Source organism: Balaenoptera ricei, chromosome 13 (genome assembly GCF_028023285.1).
Source record: "Balaenoptera ricei isolate mBalRic1 chromosome 13, mBalRic1.hap2, whole genome shotgun sequence".
NCBI classification, from domain to species: Eukaryota; Metazoa; Chordata; class Mammalia; order Artiodactyla; family Balaenopteridae; genus Balaenoptera; species Balaenoptera ricei.
In genome coordinates this window covers 65,060,752-65,076,127 of record NC_082651.1, presented here as the reverse complement: position 1 = coordinate 65,076,127, position 15,376 = coordinate 65,060,752, and positions in this window count along the sequence as shown.

The window sequence follows — 15,376 nt, the reverse complement described above, 5'->3', positions numbered from 1 at the left end:
GCTCTTTGTATGCTATTCATTGGTATGTATTACTGTAATAATAATAGTAATAACCTACAGTCATTCCTCATCTACCATGTGCCAGGCGCTAAATTAATGTTTTTACATGTATTTGTGTATTTAACTCATATCAGCTCAGTGAGATGTTGCTATTATCTTATCCTCTTTTTATGAAATGAGAAGGCCAAGGTATAGATAAGTTAAATAACTCTTCCAAAGTCACATCAACTATTAAATTGCAGATCTGGGATTCAAACCCAGTGATCTGCCTTACTCCAAATCTAGAACTCTTAAAGACATCCATATACTACCACCAACTTGAAGCAAGTTCTTTTCTTTCTCCATTATGGTGGCCAGTGTAAGACTCGAAATCCTTGAGATGCTCAAGAACCATTGAATCTCTAAATGTACTAAATAAAGTACTATCTACCCACCTAAAACATAGCAAGGCCATTTTCCCTATTGACTTCAAACTAATTTACATTCCATGAGAACAAAAATTTTTAATATAGATGCAACTGTTTCACCCACTAAATTGTAAGACATTTGGATCTAAGTCCGGGAACTAAGTCTTAATCATTTTGGTCTCCCCTTCTCCAATTTCTCCTTCCACCCACACAGTGTCTAATAATACATTACAAATAATAGGTACTCGATAAAATACTAGACTAGCTCTTGGACCCAAGAATGTGCCTGGAATAAAGAAAAATCCTTCCTTGTACTAGAAAAGTAATCTAAAGCTCCTGCCACACAGAAGGGGGGTTACCATTTGAAAAATCAAGTGTACTTTTGGAAATTCAAACATTTTGTCACTTAAGAGTCAATCACTTAGCAAAGGCAAAAAAGTCTGTTTCAGATTAGGGGATGTACAAATTGAAACTGAGCCCTATATCATAAATGTGTGTGTTACCTCCTGCCCATCCACTTTCCCACTATCAGAAGCTCTCATTCCTAAACACTAAAACTCATTGTCTTCAATGAGCTTCTCAGTAACTCAGCCAGGAATATGGAGGATTTTCTGCAAAATCTAAGACATTGGGAAGCAGAGAGGGGACTGCCTCTGTTCCCAAATGAGAAAGGGGTTTCTTGTCAAGTGAGGTAGACTAGGCTGGTAGACGAGTTCCCAAACTTAGACTTCCCTGTTGCTCTTTCATTCTGGCTGGGAACAGCAGCATAATTCCGGAGTGCTAGTCTAGTACTGAGGACAATGCTCTAACCCAGAGTGAGTTTGTCAGTCTTTCGTGTAATAGAAAAAAGATTCAAGGGATTAAAATCCTGAGTTTTGAAAAAATACTGAATGGATCTTGAGAAGGCATCAGTTAAGCGTGAGGAAATTAATTGTACAGATTTTTCAAGGAAATGGATATTCATGCATCATTCAAAAGGATTATACACATTTAAATTTATCTTACGTGAAGTAAAATTGTGGGATTTACATATGGAGCTAGAATATAATTTTAATCTTTCGGTGAAAACTGAAATTTGCAGTGTTTTGTCCACTTAATCTTTTACAAATCCTCAAAGTATTTTTGTAATGAATGTAATTAAAAGCAATATTAAGGGGGAAAAAAGTCTGAATCATTGACAAACTACTGTATCTATTGCATGGCCCACTGTTCCACTTATCATCTGCCTGGCAAATTCACTGGCTCAATCACTGGTACTCAATCAGTTGCACTCATGAGCAGACATATTGCAAAATTTTCTCCTGGTGAGTTTCTCATCCTCAAGTAGTGTCCAGGGATCACTTCAAAGGCCTAAAATATCCATTGAATAGCCTGAGATCCAGGCATAGATACCGCAGAGAGCTCATTAGGATCCTAATGATGGCATGGCTGGTTGAGTTGCGGAGAAGGAAAGAAAGGCCGTATAGTGGGACCAGATTTATTTTGTTCCTCACCACAGGGAGCCATGTCTGAAGACTCTATACATCAGAACTAGTAGTTTGTTTGCAGTACCTTGAGTCCCGTATTCCAGTTTAATAAACTGGAACTATCTGCAAGGTGCTTGTTTGAAACACTCATCCAGAACCCGATAGTCAGAGTTTTAATACTAGGAGCTTCACACACTAACTGAAATTCAAATTTAGAAAAGCATCATGTGTCAAATCAGTCTATGTCCAAGTTTGTGTGTACTTATGTTTTTAAGTCAAGTTTATTGAGTATAATTTACATAGAGTAAAACTCAACTTTTTTATTCTGACAAACACATACAGGCATGGAACACAACCACAATCAAAATATAAAACATTTCCATCACCTAAGGAAAAAAAAAAAATGCCCCTGTGTAGTCAACCTCCTCCCCCATGCCAGCCCCCTGGCAACCATTCATTGTTCTCTGTCCCAATAATTCCATCTTTTCCAGATTATCATGGAAACAAAATCACACACTATGTAGCCATTTGAGTCTTTTTTTCTTTTTCCACTTAGTAGAAGGCATTTTAGATGAATCCATGTTGTTGCATGTTTCAGTAGTTTGTTTCTTTCTATTGCCAGTTAGCATTCCATTGTGTGAATGTTTGTTTAGCCATTCTGCAACTGATGGACATTTAGGTGTTTTCTTTCCACTTTTTGGTTCTCGTTAACAATGCTGCTATGAAAACTCACGTACAAGTTTTTGTGTGGACGTGTGTTTTCATTTCTCTTGGTAAATAAATACCTAGGAACAGGATTGCTGAGTCACATGGTGAGTGTTTAGTTTTATAAGAAACTACTAAATTGTTTTCAAAACTGGCTGTACCATTTTGCATTCCCACCAGCAATGCATGAGAGTTGCAAATGCTCTACATCCTCACAAGGACTTGATATTGTCAGGTTTGTCTATTTGTTTGTTTGTTTGATTTTTGCCATTTAATAGGTGTGTAGGAGTATCTGATTAGAATTTTAATTTGCATTTCCTTAATGACTAATGTTTAGTTATTTGTCACTCACATATCCTCTTTGATGAAGTATCTGTTCAAATATTTTGACATTTTTTAGTTGGATTTTTTGATTGTTGAATTATGAGAGTTCTTTATATATTGTGGATACTAGTTCTTTATTAAATATGACACTTGGCTTTAAGAGTTGTGAGTTATTACAGGCAGCTGCCATCATAATAGCACACAGAAAAATGATTCCTCCTCTGACCATGAAGAAAACTCTACCACAGCCAAGTGTCCTTCAAGAGACTAGCTAACAGATGGTATCAAAACCACCAACCTTTTTACATGCATGAATTTTCCTGAAACGACCATTCCACAGACAGAAAACATTCTTTGTAGAAAAATGGCCTAACTTCACAGTGAAGGATGATACAAGTATGAGTTTAAAATACCCTAAGCAATTGTCACCCTAAAGGAATGCTTTAAAATTGAGAAAGTGGCATGCACAAGCTTTTAGCAAATAATGTGGAAAGTTAGCTAAACCATAATGTTCATACAGCAGAAGTGGGTATTTTGTTTAGACTGGACCATGACCTGAGTATAAGAAAATCCAAACAGTTTGCCAAGAAACTCCTGTTGGATTCTGAAAGTTAGAGAGTTTAGCAGAAGTAGGTGCTGCATATATAAGGGCCTTTCATAACTTTCTGCCGTGAGCTTTTTTTTTTTTTTTTAATAAATTTATTTATTTATTTATTTTATTTTTGACTGTGTTGTATCTTCATTGCTGCGCGCGTGCTTTCTCTAGTTGCGGCGAGCAGGGGCTACTCTTCATTGCAGTGAACAGGCTTCTCATTGCAGTGGCTTCTTTTGTTGTGGAGCACAGGCTCTAGGCACGTGGCCTTCAGTAGTTGTGGCTTGCAGGCTCAGTAGTTGTGGCTCTCGGGCTCTAGAGCGCAGGCTCCGTAGTTGTGGCACACGGGCTTAGTTGCTCTGCGGCATGCATGTGGGATCTTCCTGGACCAGGGCTCGAACCCATGTCCCCTGCATTGGCAGACGGATTCTTAACCACTGCGCCACCAGGGAAGTCCCTGCCGTGAGCTTTTGTTAGTTAGGAGACCCAGATCTATAATTCCTATAACTTTCAGGCCTGTTTCTAGAAATCATTAGCTAGTACTTCTCAAATTTTAATGCACATAAGAATCACCAGCAGAACTTCTTTTTAAATGCTAATTTCCAGCCCCTAGCACCCAAAATCCCAACTGAATGAGTTTACCATGGCATCTACATGTATATCAGTACACTGGATGATTCTGATGGGGTGTTTATACATTACTGGAAGAACTGGCCTAATTCTTACCATGTACTTGATTTAGAAAACTTAGAGGACTGAGCTGTAGCAGTAGGGTTTCTACAGTGTTTTATGGTGCTTAACCTTAAACGTCACCTTCCAAAAGGTAGACCAGATAGTTCCTGCTAGCCACACTGACTATTTTGGTATAGTTTATTAACTGAAAATAACTTATACTTACAGATTGCTTAATATTTGTAAGATATTATGGTAATTATATACTTTTTTGTTTTGTTTTTAAAGTATTTTTTGAGGCAGATAGATGATATATTTATCCCCATTTTAAGATGATAAAACTGAAGCTTAGAGCACTCACCCAAATTCACCCAAAATTGCAGAGCACTATTAAATAAATGTATCACAAACTAAAGTAGTTTTATGCAAAATAGTTTTATACCTACTTCAACTAAACGCTTATATATTATTTATCTATTGCTGCATAGCACATTACCCTGAAATATTTTTTTCATGCTGTAAATATTTTAAATAACCTCCTGGTAAATAAACTGGATGAACTGGATTCCAGAGAGACTGAGTCTGGTCAAGTAAGAGTGCATATTCAAAGATATATTGAAAATAATGTCCCAACTATTTCATGATATAGCAAAAACTTCCAGTTATAAGACAAATAAGTTCTAGGAATGTAATGTACAACATAATGACTGTAGTAAACAATATTATACTGTATATTTGAAAGTTACTAATAGAGTAGATCTTAAGAGTTATCAGAAGGAAATGTTTTGGGCTTCCCTGGTGGCGCAGTGGTTGAGAATCTGCCTGCCGGTGCAGGGGACACGGGTTCGAGCCCTGGTCTGGGAGGATCCCACATGCTGTGGAGCAACTGGGCCCGGGAGCCACAACTGCTGAGCCTGCGCGTCTGGAGCCTGTGCTCCGCAACAAGAGAGGCCGTGATAGTGAGAGGCGCGCGCACCGCGATGAAGAGTGGCCCCCGCTCGCCGCAATTAGAGAGGGCCCTCGCACAGAAACGAAGACCCAACACAGCCAAATAAATAAATAAATAAATAATAATTTAAAAAAAAAAAAAGGAAATGTTTTATGTCAGTTGCATGTTAAATAATCTACCTTATTAAAAAGTAAATTTATGTAAAAGTAAGTCTGTCCTAATTCTAGGAAGTATTGTTTCTGTGCCCCAACACACAAATCACTGAAAATTGTTCATTTTACTGCTGGGCCTTTAAGCTTTCTTCACCTCAAACTGGCCTGTTGATGAGAGGGAACCATAAATGCCAACAAGAATTGATGGTAATCACCCTGGAACCTGTTGTTATCCACATCCAACCAGCACTGGTTGGATCCTATCTATGTCAAACTTGAAAGCTCTGGCCCTGAAAATTCTGCCTCTATTCTGTATTGAACTTTTTGAGTTCTTTTTGGAATAGGCCTGAGATCTCAGCTTGGCCCTACTTGGTAACTATTCTTTGCCATCTGGGATTGCTAGGATTGATTTTGCTTACTTGAGATTTAATACTACTTTTGTGTGTATAAAACATTCAGAGTGGTCTGGGAAGTGGCTACTTCCATTTCTAAATATCATCATCAACAGAAATGAATCAGCAATGCTGTTTTAGTGATACACATAACTGCCAGCATCTTAGAGTCATTCATTGCAGCTGCCTCCTGGTTTATTTAGCAAACACTATGTATGAGCTATCATGGTAACCCAATGGTTGCCAAGTGCTTTGGTGCCAATTAAACTGTTTTTTCTTTTTTTTTTTTTACTTTTCAAGACGTTTCTCTCCCCACCCACCCTAGATACTGCTACATGATTCTGCTGAAAGTCAATGTCTTATAAAAGAAGAGCATCTGATATATTTATGCTTTACCTTATGGAACAATTTCATCAGTAGAAATGTGAAGGAAGCAATGAGGGGAACAGCTATAGTGAACTTAATTTTAGCTAATAAATATCTGGTTGATGATTTACAAGTAACAGAAAACTTGGGAGAAAGGGACAATGTCAGTTGGAGTTAGTGCCCAGCCAGGCACAATGCTGGACTTGGGTTGAGATTGGGGCACGTGATGGCACAGCCATTACTAAGAACAATCACAAAACCGTGTACAAATCTGCACAGAAGTAGTGGTGTCAGGAGGACTCATGTCCAGTTGCACTTTTTGAATTTGAATTATTGTTCAAATGTTTCATTTATTAACATAATTATGTGATTCAAAATGTGAAGGATACAAAAGGGAATGCAACAGAAATCGTCACCTCTGCTCCCCAGTCACTTTGTTCCCCTCCCTTTGAGCGATCTTTTTTACCAGTTTCTTGCAAATTCTCCTAGAGAAAATTCTTTGCATATGCAATCAAATGAAATAATATACTTTACCAAACCTAGGATCCCATTGATTGCAAGATGTGCCATTATTATGTTTATATATTATTAATATACATATACTATATATATGTATATATACTATATATACTATATATAGTATATATACTATATATACTATATCTATTATATGGTGTGTTGCATTATATGGTATGTATTATACATATACTATAATTATAGTATGCTATACTACTACAAAAGAAAATTTTTAAGAAGCACTGTCAATTAAACTATGATTCGCCATCTATTATACAATGAATTCTGATTTCAGAGACATCCAAAGTGTGAAAATATGTGCATTTTAGAATCAGTGAAGTCTGACTTACATTCTTTTTTTCAAATTTTACACAAAAGATTGTAGCCTATGTTTATGATTCTGTATTATGCTTGCTTCACTCAACAGTACATCCTGGAGCTTATTTCATATCAGTACATAAGGTATTTCCTCCTCCTTTTTTATGTGGGAGAACTGTGAAAAGAGGACTTTAACGAGTATGTTCTATGACAGAAAGTGAAAAAGGAAGGAATAGGACACTCTTTGGAAAAGATAGTGAATAAACTGCAGATGACTGAAAGAAAAAAACATAATAACCCTTATTTTGCTTGTTTCTTCTCCAAGGATAAAGATATTCAAATTGGAAAGTGTAGGATAGATATCATGAAAAAAGAGCTCAAGTTTGCCATAAAAGAAAAAAAAATAGTAAGATGATGTCTAGATAGTTTATAGGAGTTAAAGCCTCTGAACCCGAACAAATAGAAACCACAGCACTAAAACACACAGACATGACAAAATCATTTGGGGGAATTTTTGTGAAATAATGAAGGAAAGAAGAGGTGACTGAAGATGTGGTAAAAGATTTGTACAAAAGTGAAAATTATAGGAAATACAGACTAGCAAATTTTCCCATTCATAAGTTTTAAAATACATTATTAAAAATATGGTTTATTAGCCCTTAAAAAGTAAAAATGTCATGCTTATTTTTTAAAATTGAAAAAAAAAGAGGTGATTAAAAGGAACCAGAATAGGTTCGCTAGAAATGTTATGCCATGGCTAGGTTGTGGCTATGGTGAGGGGGAAGGAGCTGAAGAGAAGCTTGCTTTGCCAGCAAACTAAACGACTGCCCTGCCAACGGTCAGGGAACATTCCCTTCACTTGTGCTCTGAGTGACACACTACAAAGAACAACAAGGTAAAAAATGGAACTGGATTCAAGTCCTGTCTCAGATGCTACGTACTAACCTTGGAAAAGTCACACATTTTGTTTTTCCTTATCTAAAATAAGGAGACTTCATTTATTGATTCCTAAATTCCTTTCTGTAAATTATATTTTAACTATAATCTGGTTATAACTATATTACATATAACTATATATTATCACTATAATCTAGAAAATTTGAAAGATCAAGAGTTTTTTGATGTAAGCAAAATGTCTGATGTCTTTCATGATATCTTTGTGGAAGTGATGAAGAAATATGGATTAGGTTCCCATCTAGTTCCAATCAGGCTGACATTTCTATGCAACAGGTTGATGAATAAATCAAAAAAAACATAAGATTGGGAAAACCACTGTTCAAAATCACCTCAAATTACTGAAAATGTGCCTGAAATCAATAAAAGGAAATTTAGTAAAGTTGATCTTGAACACCTCTACTTTGATTGTAAAAAAAAAAAAAGTCATTTATGATGTGGAGAAATTAGAACCCTCATTCGTTGCTGGTGGAAATGTAAAAATTGGTGCAGACACTGTGGAAAACACTTTGGTGGCTCCTCAAAAAGTTAAACATAGAGCTGCCATATGACCCAGCAATTCCACCCCTAGATATACACCCATGAGAAATGAAAACGTGTTCATACAAAAACTTGTACATGGACATTCATAGCAGCATTTGTAAGAGCAGAAAAGGGAAACAACCCAACTGTCTATCAATTGATGATTGGGTGAATAAAATGTAGTATGTCCACACAATGGAATATTATTCAGCCACTAAAAGGAATGAAGTACTGATACATGCTACAATATGGATGAACCTTAAAAACACTATACTCAGTGAAAGAAAACAAACACAAAAGGCCACATATTATATGATTCCATTTATATGAAATGTCCAGACTAGGCAAATCCATAGAGACAAAAAGTAGATTAGTGATTGGCAGGGGGTGTGGTGGGGGGCATTGGGGAATGCCTGCTAATAGGTATGAGGTTTCTTTGGGGGATAATGAAAGTGTTCTGGAATTAGATTGTGGTGATAGCTATGCAATCTTGTGAATAAACTACATACCAGTGAGTTGTACATTTGAAAATGGTAAATTTTATGGCATGTGAGTTATATCTTAATATAAAAATTAATTTAAAAGTTATTTACAGAAAATCAGTATGAGAGACCAGACTTCTTAGTTTAATAAGGTGAAAACAAAACAGCAATTCTGAGTTGGCTGTGAGCTCTTAATTGAATCAACAGACTGAAATGGCTGCTTAAGAAAGTACGCCATCTTGAGTTTTTTTAACACTTACTGAGAACATATTGAGAATAAGGCCAAGCATTTCCAGGATCATCAGAACAACTCTGTAAGTGGCTGTTATTATCTTCATTTTACAGAAAAGGAATCTGATGTTAAGTGACTTGCCCGAGGTCACCCAACTAGGAAGGGGAGGGCCAAGCTTTGAACCCAGTTTATTTGACTTTGGGAACCATGTACCTGACCACTGCACCATACTTGTGTAAAGAAAAGATTAAAGTCCAGATCAAGGAAGGTGATAGGCTGACAGCCAACTACACTAATCATACTTCATCTTGGCCATCATGGCCAGTTCTGAAAACCACACTGATGGTTTTAGATTATGTCCGCAAGCTCTTTGATGCTGCCCCCTTCAAAAGGTGAAGCCAAACTTCCCTCCTTGAGTGTAGGCTGTGCTTTGTATCTGGCTTCTATAGAATAAGAAGGAAGTAATAGTGTGTAATTCTGATATTAGGACATAAAACATGTTCTGGCTTCCCTCTTGCTCTCTCTTTTGGATCACTACCTCTGGAGGAAGCAAACTGCCATATTTCGAGGACGCTCAAGCAGCCCTATGGAGAGTTCCACATGGCGAGGAACTAAGGCCTCCAGGAACTCAGGCCTCCTGCCAAAAACCAGCAATGACTTGCCAAGCATGTGAATGGGCCTTCTTAGAAGCAGATCCTCCTGTTCCAGTCAAGCCTGCAAATGACTGACTCTTGACTGGGACCTCATGGGAGACCCAGAGCCAGAACCACCCACCTAAGCTATTAGAGGATTCCTGACTCTTTCTTTTCGGAATGATGAAAGTGTTGTGGAATTACATTGTAGTGATGGTTGCACAACCTTGTGAATATACTAAAAATCACTGAGTTGTACACTCAGAAATGATATAAAATAATATACAGTTAAAGCATCAACTAAGTTTTAGGGTAATTAGTTTCATGGCAATAGATGACTAATACATAACTTTAAGGGACACTGAAAAACCTAAGTGTGTCCCAAGAAGGACAACCAGGAGGTCCCTAGTGTTTTAAGCCCTGTCATGTGTGGAATGTACTTGAGGTGTTTTTGTCTGGACTAGGGGAGTCTGATGAGGACCTAGCTTCTGTGTGCAAAAATCTTCCAGCAGGGTGACATCAGCATCAAAACTGAATAAGGTGTCCCTCATCGTGTCCCACCCCTCAACAGCAACAATTTGGCATCCATCCATGGACAAAAGTGCCTGTGGGAGCTGTGGGATCCAGTGTCACGCCAAGGCGCCTGGGAGTAATCTTGCCCACCTGTGCATCAAGTAATAAGCATACAGACCTCAAAGCCATGAACAGGCTCTGCCCTTCCTGACCATGGACTGAGAGCCCCTGGGAAACATTGTCTTAGACAATCACCCGTGGATGAGAGAGGCTTTGTGGGAGTCCAGATTTCCAGTGGAGGTGTTCCAGGACACCGCTGGAGCAAAGAAAATGCAAGTTTGGACACGTTGGAGAGGTTAGTAAAGACTGGAGGAGGTGACTGCTACTTCAGATGCCAAGACAGTGATGGAAAACTTCACAGAACATGAAAAATCAAGGAAACATGACACCACCAAAGGACCACGATAATTTTCTAGTAACTGACCCCGATGACATGGAGATCTATGATTTACCCAACAAAGAATTCAAAATAACTGTTTTAAGGAAACTCAACAAAACTAAGAGCTGTTTTTCTGAAAAGATAAAGAAAATCGACAATCCTATAGCTAGACTAAGAAAAAAAGAAGATTGAAATAAATACAATCAGAAATAAAAGAAGAAACGTTACAATTGATACCATAGAAACAGAAAGAATCTTAAGAGACTACTATGAATAATTATACACCGACAAATTGGACAATCTAGAAGAAATGAATAAATTTCTAGAAACATACAACCTACCAAGACTGAATCATGAGAAAATAGAAAATCTGAGCAAACCAATAATGAGTAAGGAAATTGAATCAGTAATCAAAAACCCCCCAACAAAGGAAAACCAAGGACCAGATGGTATCCCTAGTGAATTCTACCAAACATTTAAAGAAGAATTAACACCAATCTTTGTCAAACTCTTCCAAAAAACTGAAGAGGTAGGAACACTTCCAAACTCATTTTATGAGGCCACTCTGATACCAAAGCCAGGTAAGGACACTACGAGGAAAGAAAACTATAGGCCAGTATCCCTGATGTATATAGGTGTAAAAATTCTCAATAAAATATTAACAAACCAAATTCAATAACACATTAAAAAGATCATACACCACGACCAAGTGGGATTTATCCCTGGGATTTAAGAATGGTTCAATGTATGCAAATCAATAAATGTGATACAACACATTAAGATAATGAAAGATAAAAATTATATGATCATCTCAGTAGATGCGGAAAAAGCGTTTGACAAAATACAACCTCCTTTCATGATTAAAAACTCTCAATAAATTGGGTATTGAAGGAATGTACTTCAACATAATAAAGGCCATATGTGACAACCCCACAGCTGACGTTATACTCAAAGGTAAAAGGTTGAAAGCTTTTCCTCTAAGATTAGGAAGTTTGAGGAGCAGGAAGTGGAACCCTATGGGATACAGAGATCTGAGAAAATCTCCCAACCTTTTTTTTTTCTTTTTTAACTTTCTTTCCCATTCTAGCCCCAGGCAAGCCCCAGACATAAAACTACAGTCCTGTGATGGATGGATGACATCTGGGCAGTAATGGCAGTGGCTGCCAGTAGGCACCTAAAACCTAGAGGGAGGGGATTGCTTATCTCTCACAATTGGAATGTGATCCTAAAAATACAGGGAGAATCCCCATTGCTTTTTTTCTCTATATATTATCCTGCCGTTTGGCCCCAGAGGTAGACTCAGTTGCAGGAAGTAAATGGCAGAACTGGGAAATTAAAACTTTGGATTTCTAATCAGAAGACCAGGAAAGGGGAGCCTTGGAAACAAGACAAGAGGCAGCTCAGGAAAGGGATTCTATAAAGTATGTATCAATTTTTGGGCTCACACCTGAGCTGCACATGCATGGCTGTGATCCTAAATTCATACCAAAGACTTAAAGAACTGAACTATAGATGAGAACACCCAGACACATCTCAGACTGGTCACTGGATGGCACTGATGTGCAACAGATCTGAATAGCACAGCAAAGTCTTTGAAAGTTGAACAGACATTGAAATCATAGCTCATAGAAGGCAAATTAGACCCTGCAGCCTGAACTTAACAGGCTTATTGCCTGTTAAACAGACAAACAAAAAGTTGATATTCTCCATGGGATTTAAATGAGACACAGAATTCTTATAATATGATATTTTAAATGTCAATTTAAACATTTAGGATCCAAACCAAAAGTACTCAACTTATGAAGAACCAGGAACAGCTCAATAACTAACAAAGGAAAAGACAATCAATAGACACAAATTTCTAGATAATACAGATGTTGAAATTATCAGACTTTAAAGGAACTGTTATAACCATGCTCCAGTAAGTAAGTGTGAATACTCTTGAAACAAATGGAACGATAAAAAGTCTCAGAAGAAAAATGGAAGCATTGAAAAAGAACCAAATGGAGTTTTTAGAACTGAAAAACTCAATAAGCAAAATTTTAAAATCACTTCAGAGGATCAGTAGCAGAGTGGAAATGACAAAAGAGTCAGTGAACTTGGAGATCGATTAATAGAAATTATCTAGTCTTGAAAGCAATCAAAGAGGAAATCTCAAGGTAAATTAGAAGGTCTTTTGAACTAAATGAAAATGAAAATACACACGTCAATTTATGGGATACAGCTAAAATAATGCTTAGAGGGAAATTTTTAGCACTAAATGCTTAAATTAGAAAATGAGAATAGAAAGCAAACTACAGACTGGTATCCTTCATGAATATAGAAGTGAAAATCCTTAACAAAATATCAACAAATGAAATTTAGCAATATATTAAAAAAAATACATGATGACCAAGACAAGGCTGATTCAGCATTTTAATATCAGTCTATGTAGTACACTACATTAACAGACTAAAGAAAAAAATTATCATATTAATTGCTGCAGAAAAAGCATTTGACAAATTCCCATCCATTCATGACAAAAAAAAAAAAAAAAAGTCTCATAAAACTAGGAATATAAGGACACATCCTTAACCTAATAAAGTGTATCTACAAAAACCGACCTCTTCCTCAAGATCAGGAAAAAGGCAAGTATGTCCATTCATGTGATCCCTGTTGAGCATTGTACTGGAAGTCTTGGTCAGTGCAATAAGGCAAGAAAAAAAGGAAAGGAAGACATAAAAGTGTCCCTACTTGCAACTGATATGACTGCTTACATAGGAAGGTCCAAGGAATTTACAAAAAAAGTTTCTAAAACTAATAATTGAGTAGAGCAAGGTTGTAGAATACAAAGTCAACATACAAAAATCAATAGTATTTCTATATACTAGTGATGAACAACTGAAAACTGAATTTTCTAAAATACCATTTATAATAGGCCCCCCAAAATGACACCTAGGTATAAATCTAAGAAAACATGTGTAAGATCTACATGCTAAAAACTATAAAAACTACAAAACACTGATGAAAGAAATCAAAGAAGCCCTAAATAAATAAAGAAAAATACTATGTTCATAAATTAGAACACTCAAATAGTTAAGTGTTAATTCTCCCCCAACTAAAGTTGCCAAATTTAGGAAAAAACATTACAGGCTGCCAAGTTAAATTTGAATTTCAGATAAATAATGAATAATTTTTTGTATAATTATATCCCATGCAATATTTGGAATGCTATGATGTTAAATATTAATTTATTTTTATCTTAAATTCAAATTTAACTGAATGTCCTACATATTAATGGCAATTCTACAAGGCCCAATTGATTTTATAGATTTAATGGAATAACAATCAAAATCTCAGCAGGATTTTTGGTAGATAGAAGCAAGCCGATTCTAAAATATATGTGGAAAGGCAAAGAACCTAAAATAACCAAAATAATTTCGAAAAAGAAAAACAAGAGTTCGAGTACTCACATTACTCAATTTCAAAACTTATCCTAAAGCTAAATAATCCAGACAATGTGGTACTGGTGAAAGTTTAGACACATAGATCAATGGAACAAAATAAGATTCTAGAAATAGATCCTCACAAATATGATCTATTCATTTTTTAAGACAGATTATTTTATTAAGATAAAATTCACATTACATAAAATTCACCATTTTAATCATTTTAAAGTGTACAATTCACTATTGGGATGAAGACCAAACCAGTGGTTGCCAGAGGTTAGGCATGAGGGGCAGAATTTCACCGATGTTAAAATAAGGGAATTTGGTTGGGCGGTGTGAGGGGGGGGCGGGTGATGGAACTGTTCTGTATTGATTAGGGTGGTGGTTGTATAAATCTATACATGCGTTAAAACTCAGAACTGTACACACACATACGTACACATCCAAGTACACGTCACTCTTTGTAAATAAAAAGGGGATACATATATTGAAGACATTGTGCTCAAATGTTTAAAATACTAAGGATGCACCATCAAAAAAAGTTTGGGATTGGTGTGGGCCCCTCATTTTACAGTTGGGGAGACTGAGGCCAGAAGGCAAATGTAACATAAGCCCAAAAGAATTACAAAGCAGCCACAGGGGTGGATTTTTTCTTGGGAAATATCTCTGATGCCTGTTTCTTACCACAGGCTCAGCCAGGTTTAACTGGGCTTCTGTTTTTCTTCAGGCAGTTTCTAAATTCAGAGTTTTCTGTGAGAGACAGAATCATGGTTATGTGTACAAGTTAAAACAAAATCAGTATGAATGAAAGAAATATATATCCTATTTTACCGAGTATGCAGTCAGCATGAGCCCGGTTCCTGATAGGCAGACCTATGGGGAGATGTTTGCAGGATGCCCGAGGTTGCAAAACAAACAAACAGGTGGACTCTGGGCTACTTGTGTCTTAATCCAGGCTCTGCTACCTACTAGCAGTAGGACCCTGGGTACATCGCTTAGTTTTTCTGCATTTTACTTGCCTCACCTGTAAAATGCACCCTAATTTTATGTACTACTACGAGATTAAATAAAAATTTCACCAGCCATTATAATATGACATATTACCATGGATTATAAAATGTTAAAATGTGATTTTATTTATTTATTTATTTATTTATTTTTAGGCCACGCTGCGCTGCTTGTGAGATCTTAGTTCCCCAACCAGGGACTGAACCCAGCCCTGGCAGTGAAAGCTCCTAGTCCTAACCACTGGGCCGCCAGGGAATTCCCTAAAATGTGATTTTTAAAAATGTCTTAGAATTGGAGAAATATGGTA